Genomic DNA, 11,471 nt, shown 5'->3' with positions numbered 1-11,471 from the left:
AAAATTATATAAAATTAAATACTAAAAATTTTGAGGTAATAAAACTCAAAATAATATTCTTGGGCTCTAAAAATGCTCATGAAATAAATTGGCTAGAAAGTTGTCATCTCGTCCGTCCACGGTCCCGTCTACGCGATCAAAACAATTAAAATACTAAAAATCGTAAAATCACTAATTATGGGTTAAATGCTTAAAAATAAATTAAATCATGCACAAATAATTCACATAATTATTTAACCCATAAATCACAAATTTAAATAATTAAATTCCCTAATTATGCATGCAGATTTACGTATTTAAAAATACCGGGTGTTACACTCGGTCAATGTACTGCGCGTGTTGTCGCCGGAAGGACAATATCCATGACTCATGAGATGTCGGCTATAAAAAGTTAGGTAGTATTTGGAAGAGCTTTAATTTTAGGAATCATCAGACAAATATATAATTGTTTGAGTTTCTAATGATCTCGATAGGTGAATGCAAGCAAATATAGATAGACTAGCCGAATAATAATAATAATAATAATAATAATAATAATAATAATAATAATAATAATAATAATAATAATGATGATGATGATGATGATGATCCCCTGCACACCGGTGTGCAAGAATTTTGTGTGCACCGCGTGATGTCCGCGCAAACATCTGAGATGTTCATGCGAATATCTGAAAATAAAAATTCGATGTTCGCGCGAACATCATGCGGAGCACACAAAATCCCTGCAAACCGATGTGCAGGGGATTATTACGCTATATATACATAATATATATGATGCGATTATCACAAAATGACTATCCGGGGATGGGTAAATTGAAACGACCCTAACTCTATAATTAATAAATAAATATGCGAAATTTTTTTTTTCTTACTAAATTAAAATATGTACATACATGCCCATACATATATGCACAGAATAAATAGATTTAAAAATAAATAAGTTAAATAAAAAAAAGCAACCTTTAATAAATTAAATATCTGAGTCAAACATTTAATAAAATACTGTCATAAGCAAAATAAATAAATTTTGCATGCACTGAAAATTGTTAAATAAAATGAGTAATACTTTCAACCACTGGAAATAAATAAAATGTATAATATGCAAAAATGTTCGAAACATGCAAAACAGACTCAGACGTCTATCACGGTCACGGGGTCACTGCATGTCCGGTCATATGTCCTCGCCGCCGGTGGGTACTACGTCATCCTCTACGTACTCACCTGCACCATATCAGTGTAGTGAGCCTAGAGGCCCAACATGCTAACATAACAAGGGTTTAAAATAATTTAAATCACTTTAATACTAATACATAACATGTACATGAATGAGCATGCTTAAAATAATATCATGACATAACATAACTTAAATTAACTTAAATATCATAATCATACATAATACATAAACATTGTTGAGCAAAGTATTTTCTAACATCGCATGGTTGTATCCATAGTGTAACCTTAAATCATACATCAAATACTGATCAGCGTGGAAACCAACGTACGTGGCGGTGACGAATCACTCTTAAATTGGCAGTAAACTGCCCTTCAATAGTTCACATATGGGGACGAGTCCCCCTTAAATTGTCACACTACTTCAACTTCCAACATAAAATATTTTCTTTTGCTCAACCTTAAACATTAAATCATGCATAAAGATTATTTCATGAATGCATGTACTTAAATAAAATGTGTGTCCTTCATATATATTTAATTTAATTTTATACTAACATATAAATATAAAAATAACTTCCATGCATAAAAATAATTAAATATATATTCAGGACACATGCAATTTTTCATGGGTTGTACTGAACTGCTGGCCCTAATCTCTCAAGCCCATTACTTAAATCTGGCCCAATAACACTGAGACTGACCCATTAACATACTTAAGCCCAACATTGCATTTCTAAGCCCAATTAATTAATTAAAGCCCATTAGAACATTCATGACCCAATGACAACCTATTCTGGCCCAATGAGCCCAAAAGCCCAAAGACTGGCCCAATAACTTCCATGGGCCCCCAAGGCCCATAAAAATTAGTGGACTCACTTAATTAATTTAATTAAGCCCAATAATAATTAAATTTAACCCAAATAATTAAATGAAACCCAAATCATTTTATTTCTAATTAATTAGCCCAAAAATCAATTAAATCATAAAATACTTTAAAATTAAAAAGACTCGAGCCCGGCCCACCTTACCCGGACCCAGACCAACTTAACCCGACCCACTACACTACTGACCCGACCCGGCCCACCCAGACCCGGCCCAGACCCCGAATCCAGCCCAACCCGTGACCCCCTCCCTTGCTTCCTCTCGGCCGCGAGCAGCATGCCTTCTTGGCCTGCTGCCGGCCAGCTTCGGCCGCCCCTGGCCGGAGCCATGTTGCCCAGACGTAGCCCACATCTGGGCGGTCCAGAACTGCCCCTAGCCCTAACCCCATGCATCTCCTAAACCAAGCCCGAACCCCACTTCCCTCGAACCCTAGCTGCGCATCCATGGAGGCCGATCTGAACATTGTGGTTTCCTGGGCTCGTTTGGCTCGAACCACTCGAGCCACTCGAGTCCAGGCCACTCACACACACCCTCTGAACACCTACCAGCAGTCGTACAAGGCATGTAGGAAGAAAAACGTGAGCATGATAGAAGGAATACATGAACAAAGTGCATATCAATCAAAAGCCAACGTTTTTCTGAAAATTTCTTGGAACAATCTGATGTCTACACATTCACACATATAATCCCTGATATGGCACGAAAATAAAGAGAAGGAATCATGCCTTGCACCGAAGTTTGATTGAAAATATGATACGTGATGCGTATACGATGTCCGAGACGAACAAATCTTTAAACCAAGCCAAGAACTTCAAGGTTTCGGGTATGAAGGCTGCTACAATCTGTTGGAACGTGAATATGGTGATGGAGAAAGGTTGGAGGCGGCTAAGGGAGAGGGAGACGTGAGTTTAGGGTAGATAGGATATATTTTTGGTTAATTAGAATTTAATTAGGATAATAAATTATTTAGGAAGATAATATACCATAAAAAAAATATTTAAAAACCCCTAATAATAATAATAATCTTATGGGAAAAGCTAAATCCCGAAATATTAAAATAGAGAATTTTTAAAATTTAATAAAAGTCATTAAAAGGACTTATTTTGGCTAAAAATAAACTCCTAAATAAATATATAATTAAATACTAAAATTTTCTTGACAAAATACCTTAAAATATTATTTTAAGGCTCATAAAATCATAAAATATTTTTGGCTAAGAATTTTGGTATCTAGTCCGTCCACGGTCCCGTCTACGCAATCAAAACAATTAAATTTCCATAAATCATGAAAATCACTAATTATGGGTTAAATGCTTAAAATAACTTAAAACATGCACAAATAATTTCACATAATTATTTAACCCATAATCTAAAATTCTAAATAAATAAATTTCCTAATTATGCATGCGAATTCACGTATTTAAAATACCGGATGTTACAATTCTCCCCCCCTTAAATTGGATTTCGTCCTCGAAATTAAAGTACTTACCCGAACAACTCCGGGTAGCGAGTCCTCATGTCCGCCTCGGTCTCCCGAGTAGCTTCCTCCTCCGAGTGATTCAGCCACTGGACTCTGACCATCGGTATGACCCGCGTCCTCAATCTGCGCTCCTCCCTAGCCAAGATCCGTATAGGCCTCTCCTCAAATGCTAAATCCGGTGTCAACTGAAGAGGCTCAAAATCCAACACATGTGATGGGTTCGAGATGTATCTCCGAAGCATGGATACATGGAATACATTGTGCACTGCCGCTAGCCCTGGTGGTAGAGCTAAACGGTAGGCCAACGTGCCAACTCTCTCCAAGATCTCGAATGGCCCTATATATCTCGGATTAAGCTTGCCTCTCCGGCCAAACCGCACTACTCCCTTCATAGGTGACACCTTCAGGAATACGTGATCACCTACAGTGAACTCCAAATCTCGTCGTCGAGTATCTGCATAACTCTTCTGACGACTCTGAGCAGTCCTCATGCGCTCCCGAATCTGTGTCACAATATCAGCTGTCTGCTGCACAATCTCAGGACCAAGTAAAATCCTCTCACCAACCTCATCCCAATGCACAGGAGATCTGCATCTCCTCCCGTACAATGCTGCATAAGGAGCCATACCTATAGACGACTGAAAATTGTTGTTATAGGTAAACTCCACTAATGACAGTTTTGTCTCCCACGAGCCCTGAAAGTCGATGACACAAGCTCTCAGTAGATCCTCGAGAACCTGGATCACTCTCTCAGACTGACCATCTGTCTGGGGATGGAATGCTGTAATAAACAAAAGTCTAGTCTCCAAAGCTGTGTGCAGACTCTTCCAAAACGCGGATGTGAATCTCGGATCTCTGTCTGACACAATCGACACTGGTATGCCATGCAGTCTAACAATCTCCTTGATGTAAAGCTCTGCATACTGTGTCAATGAGTAAGTAGTCCTCACCGGCAAAAAATGAGCTAACTTGGTGAGTCTATCCACAATCACCCAAATCGCTGTGCAACCTCTGGCACTCCTCGGTAAGCCAACCACAAAGTCCATCGTAATATTCTCCCATTTCCATTTCGAAATAGAAAGAGGTCTAAGAAGTCCTGCTGGACGCTGATGCTCTGCATTAACTCGCTGACAAGTCAAGCACTCTGATACCACTCTCCCGATGTCTCTCTTCATCCCGGGCCACCAATACAATAGCTGCAAATCTCTGTATATCTTCGTACTTCCGGGGTGAATGGAGTACGGAGATGTGTGAGCCTCTGCTAAAATCTCAGCTCTCAACTGATCGACGTTCGATACCCACATCCTACCACGGTACTGAACAATGCCATCCACAACTGTATACAGAAGATTCCCCTTGGCCTCATCCCTCTGTCTCCAACACTGCAGCTCCTCATCAGTAGACTGTCCATCCCTAATCCGATCTCTCAGAACTGGCTACACCGTCAACACTGACAGACTCGGTGCATGACCACTCGAATAACACTCCAAGTCAAATCTCTGAATCTCGCTCTGTAGTGGTAACTGTACTGTCAAACATGATACCACTGACGACTTCCGACTCAAAGCATCTGCTACTACATTAGCTTTACCCGGATGGTAGCTAATGTCACAGTTATAATCCTTCACCAACTCCAACCATCTCCGTTGCCTCATGTTCAACTCCTTCTGAGTGAAGAAGTACTTGAGGCTCTTGTGATCAGTGAAAATCTTGCACTTCTCGCCATACAGATAGTGCCTCCAGATTTTCAAAGCGAAAACCACTACTGCTAACTCCAAGTCATGCGTCGGATAGTTCTGCTCATGAATCTTCAACTGCCTGGATGCATAAGCAATAACCTTACCACACTGCATAAGTACTTTGCCTAAACCCAGCTTAGACGCGTCGGTGTACACCACTAACTCCTCGTGAGGTACTGTCACCGCTAACACCGGTGCAGTGGTGAGTGCTTCCTTTAGCTGATCGAAGCTCCTCTGACAGTCTGAACTCCAGATAAACTTCGCGTTTTTCTTGGTTAAGGAAGTCAAGGGTACTGCAATAGAGGAAAAACCCTTGATGAACTTCCTATAATATCCTGCCAAACCCAAGAAACTGCGAATCTCCGAAACATTCTTCGGAATACCCCAATTCTGCACTGCCTCAACCTTCGACTGATCCACTGCAATCCCATCTCTCGAAATAACGTGGCCAAGAAACGCCACCTGCTCGAGCCAAAACTCGCACTTGCTGAACTTGGCATACAAACGATGCTCCCTCAAAGTCTGCAAGGCTGTCTGTAGATGCTGCCTATGCTCCTCAACGCTCCTAGAGTAGATCAAGATATCATCAATGAAGACTATGATGAACTGATCAAGATACGGCTGAAATACCCGGTTCATGAGATCCATGAAAACCGCTGGAGCATTGGTCATCCCAAATAGCATCACTAAGAACTCGTAATGCCCATAACGTGTCCTGAAAGCAGTCTTGGACACATCTGCATCTCTAACTCGCAACTGATGATAACCAGATCGCAGGTCGATCTTGGAGAACACTGAAACTCCCTGCAACTGATCAAATAAGTCCTCTATCCTCGGCAGTGGGTACTTATTCTTCACTGTGACCCTGTTGAGCTCTCGATAATCGATGCACAATCTCATACTGCCATCCTTCTTCTTCACAAATAACACCGGAGCTCCCCATGGAGAAAAGCTAGGACGAACAAAGCCTTTCTCTAATAACTCCTGAATCTGCTCCTTCAACTCTTTCATCTCGGTAGGAGCAAGTCTGTACGGTGCCTTAGAGATAGGCACGGTGTCTGGCACTAAGTCGATGCTGAACTCCACATCTCTCACTGGTGGAATTCCTGCAACATCCTCCGGAAAGACATCCGGAAAGTCACGAACCACCTCTATCTCTGATAATGATCTGCTAGATGGTTCTGAGGCCGTGACAATACTTGCTAGAAACCCCTGGCAACCCCGTCTCAGCAACTTCCTCGCCTGAATAAGAGATGTCACTTGAGGAAAAATCACTGCTCTGAGATGCATTGAAAGTAAACGGGTCGCCTCCCGGCGGTTTCACTGACACTGTCCTCCGACGAAAATCAATCGAAGCTCCATTGACTGTCAACCAGTCCATACCCAAAATCAAATCAAAACCACTCAATGGCAAAACCACCACATCTTCTCGAATGGAGTGTCCCTGAAGCTCCAACTCCAGTTCTCGAATAACCTTCGAGGTAGAAATAATCTGCCCTGACGGCATAGTAACATCATACCCACTGTCAATAATCTCAGGTGTGATGCCTATCCACCTGATAAACTTCAGGGAGATAAACGAATGCGTAGCCCCAGAATCTAGCAACACAAACGTGGAGTTGCCTCCAACTAGAATTCTCCCTGCACGCAGAAAATTCCCAACAATTTCATACCACTACTAAACTTTTCCCCAACGAGTCACTACTAACCCTTAATTCTAATCACAAGTAAAACATGCTTCTTATTCTAACATGCAGATAGATAACCCAAAGAACAACAATTCCATACAGAAAACGAAATTCTTAACCAAAGGAAAATTATAAAATACTAGAGGTAAGATATACCGGTGATCAAGGAGGTGTCTGGGTCTGCCTCCTCTGCCTGCATGAAGAACACTCTACCAGCCGTGTTCTTCTTCCTCGGGCAGTTAGCTATCTGATGCCCTGGCTCCCGGCAGTGGTAACAAACTCTTGCTCCCAACAGACAAGGTCCCGAATGCATCTTCTGGCACTTCGGGCAAGTAGGAAAACCTATAGCATTAGGGGCCCCGCCCCTCTGCTGCTGTGGCCTCTGCTGCTGCGGCCTCTGCTGCGGATTCGGGCCCTTAGCCGGCCCAGTAAACTGCTTCTTCGCAGGAGGCTGCGAAGATGGTCGCTGATACCCCGACTGATTCTGTCTCTTCCCTTGCTGCTCCCTCTGGATCTCTCTCCTGCCCTCCTCGGAATGCAAGGCTCTACTGACTGCAGTCTCATAAGTAGGGACGTCCGCCATGCGAACGTCATGCCTGATATACGCCTTCAGACCCTCCACAAACTGCCTCATCTTCTCCTGTGGACTGTCTGAAATCAGAGGCACAAAGTGACAGCCCCTCTCGAACTGTCTCACATACTCAACCACAGATCTGTCCCCCTGTCGGAGACTCATAAACTCCCGGATCATGCGAGTGCGCACATCCTCCGTGAAATACTTGGCGTAGAAGATACGCCTGAACTCTACCCACGTCAGTGTAGGAAGGTGAACTCCCCTGGCAGCACCCTCCCACCACAAAGATGCATCTCCCCTCATCATGTACGTCGCACAGTTCACCCTGTCGGCATCTGTGATCCCCATATACGCAAAGATGGACTTCAAAGAGCGAATCCACCCCTCAGCCACCAAAGGATCGGTGGTACCAGTGAACTCCTTGGGTCCCTTCTTCTGGAACCGCTCAGCTACGTCCTCCTCATGGGACAGTCTAGGACGTGAAGCCTGCTGCTCTAACAGAGCAGTAATCCCTGCCATCAAAGTAGCATTGGCCTGCTCCAATGCTTCAAGTGGGTTCTGCGGAGGTGGAGGTGTAGATTCCCCACGTCTGTTCATCGGTCTGGGAGGCATTCTGCACCACCACATATTTCTTTACGTAAATCGCCATGCATAACTAAGTGTTTTAACATTAATGCTAACTTAATTTCTTAAAAGTAAATCATGTTATAAACACTTAAAACTTACAGACTGGTAGCGTGGATTTCTGAGCTCGCATAGCAGTAATGACCCCTCCAAGGACCGTGCTTTGATACCAACTGAAACGACCCTAACTCTATAATTAATAAATAAATATGCGGAAATTTTTTTTTTCTTACTAAATAAAAATATGTAGATACATGCCCATACATATATGCACAGAATAAATAGATTTAAAAATAAATAAGTTAAATAAAAAAAGCAACCTTTAATAAATTAAATATCTGAGTCAAACATTTAATAAAATACTGTCATAAGCAAAATAAATAAAGTTTGCATGTACTGAAAATTGTTAAATAAAATGAGTAATACTTTCAACCACTGGAAATAAATAAAATGTATAATATGCAAAAATGTTCGAAACATGCAAAACAGACTCAGACGTCTATCACGGTCACGGGGTCACTGCATGTCCGCTCATATGTCCTCGCCGCCGGTGGGTACTACGTCATCCTCTACGTACTCACCTGCACCATACCAGTGTAGTGAGCCTAGAGGCCCAACATGCTAACATAACAAAGGTTTACAATAATTTAAATCACTTTAATACTAATACATAACATGTACATGAATGAGCATGCTTAAAATAATATCATGACATAACATAACTTAAATTAACTTAAATATCATAATCATACATAATACATAAACATTGTTGAGCAAAGTATTTTCTAACATCGCATGGTTGTATCCATAGTGTAACCTTAAATCATACATCAAATACTGATCAGCGTGGAAACCAACGTACGTGGCGGTGACGAATCACTCTTAAATTGGCAGTAAACTGCCCTTCAATAGTTCACATATGGGGACGAGTCCCCCTTAAATTGTCACACTACTTCAACTTCCAACATAAAATATTTTCTTTTGCTCTCCCTTAAACATTAAATCATGCATAAAAATTATTTCATGAATGCATGTACTTAAATAAAATGCGTGTCCTTCATATATATTTAATTTAATTTTATACTAACATATAAATATAAAAATAACTTCCATGCATAAAAATAATTAAATATATATTCAGGACACATGCAATTTTTCATGGGTTGTACTGAACTGCTGGCCCTAATCTCTCAAACCCATTACTTGAATCTGGCCCAATAACACTGAGACTGGCCCATTAACATACTTAAGCCCAACATTGCATTTCTAAGCCCAATTAATTCATTAAAGCCCATTAGAACATTCATGGCCCAATGACAACTTATTCTGGCCCAATGGGCCCAAAAGCCCAAAGACTGGCCCAATAACTTTCATGGTCCCCCAAGGCCCATAAAAATTAGTGGACTCACTTAATTAATTTAATTAAGCCCAATAATAATTAAATTTAATCCAAATAATTAAATGGAACCCAAATCATTTTATTTCTAATTAATTGGCCCAAAAACCAATTAAATCATAAAATACTTTAAAATTAAAAGGACTCGAGCCCGGCCCACCTTACCCAGACCCGGACCAACTTAACCCGACCCACTACACTACTGACCCGACCCGGCCCAGACCCCGAATCCAGCCCAACCCGTGACCTCCTCCCTTGCTTCCTCTCGGTCGCGAGCAGCAGGACTTCTTGGCCTGCTGCCGGCCAGCTCCGGCCGCCTCTGGCCGGAGCCCCGCCGCCCAGACGTAGCCCACGTCTGGGCGGTCTAGACCTGCCCCTAGCCCTGACCCCATGCATCTCCTAAACCAAGCCCGAACCCCACTTCCCTCGAACCCTAGCTGCGCATCCATAGAGGCCGATCTGAACATTCTGGTTTCCTGGGCTCGTTTGGCTCAAACCACTCGAGCCACTCGAGTCCAGGCCACTCACACACACCCTCTGAACACCTACCAGCAGTCGTACAAGGCATGAAGGAAGAAAAACGTGAGCATGATAGAAGGAATACATGAACAAAGTGCATATCAATCAAAAGCCAACGTTTTTCTCAAAATTTCTTGGAACAATCTGATGTCTACACATTCACACATATAATCCCTGATATGGCACGAAAATAAAGAGAAGGAATCATGCCTTGCACCGAAGTTTGATTGAAAATATGATACGTGATGCGTATACGATGTCCGGGACGAACAAATCTTTAAACCAAGCCAAGAACTTCAAGGTTTCGGGTATGGAGGCTGCTACAATCTGTTGGAACGTGAAGATGGTGATGGAGAAAGGTTGGAGGCGGCTAAGGGAGAGGGAGACGTGAGTTTAGGGTAGATAGGATAGATTTTTGGTTAATTAGAATTTAATTAGGATAATAACTTATTTAGGAAGATAATATACCATAAAACAAATATTTAAAAACCCCTAATAATAATAATAATCTGATGGGAAAAGCTAAATCCCGAAATATTAAAATAGGGAATTTTTAAAATTTAATAAAAGTCATTAAAATGACTTATTTTGGCTAAAAATAAACTCCTAAATAAATATATAATTAAATACTAAAATTTTCTTGACAAAATACTTTAAAATATTATTTTAAGGCTCATAAACTCATAAAATATTTTTGGCTAAGAATTTTGGTATCTAGTCCGTCCACGGTCCCGTCTACGCAATCAAAACAATTAAATTTCCATAAATCATGAAAATCACTAATTATGGGTTAAATGCTTAAAATAACTTAAAACATGCACAAATAATTTCACATAATTATTTAACCCATAATCTAAAATTCTAAATAAATAAATTTCCTAATTATGCATGCGAATTCACGTATTTAAAATACCGGGTGTTACATAAATTCCCAAGCGGAAAAGGTATATGAAGATACAAACTATATGAATATCTTCTCCGTTTGGAGACGAAGTTCTACCGATATTTTTTAGAGAGTGAGTCCATGGCCCTACCTTGCCCCCCAGGATGGGCTTTTATACTCGCCCACCCGGGTCCTCAATGATTACCGGGTATGGCCTTACTGACAACTTTTAGGATGATAAGATGGTTATCACGTGTGATTTAGACCCCCACAATTTCCGGACAGAGCCCACTCCTTTAGATCGTGTTTAGTAATGATTGGATTTGTGATTTGAACCTGACACACTTCAAATAAACGTGGCCGTTTCCTGGCCCTAAAAATAGAAAGGTCGGGGCCCCACTGGTTTTCCTTTCCTTTCCTAACTTCCGAAGGCTTACTCCGGGAGATTCTAGCTCCCAGGCCCCTTACCCGGGTTCCTTAATATGTTGCGGTTACACCATCCTCTCGGGTCCTA

Source organism: Henckelia pumila, chromosome 3 (genome assembly GCF_033568475.1).
Source record: "Henckelia pumila isolate YLH828 chromosome 3, ASM3356847v2, whole genome shotgun sequence".
Classification (NCBI taxonomy): Eukaryota; Viridiplantae; Streptophyta; class Magnoliopsida; order Lamiales; family Gesneriaceae; genus Henckelia; species Henckelia pumila.
The sequence above is the reverse complement of the archived record's forward strand: the minus strand, read 5'-3'. Positions refer to the sequence as shown.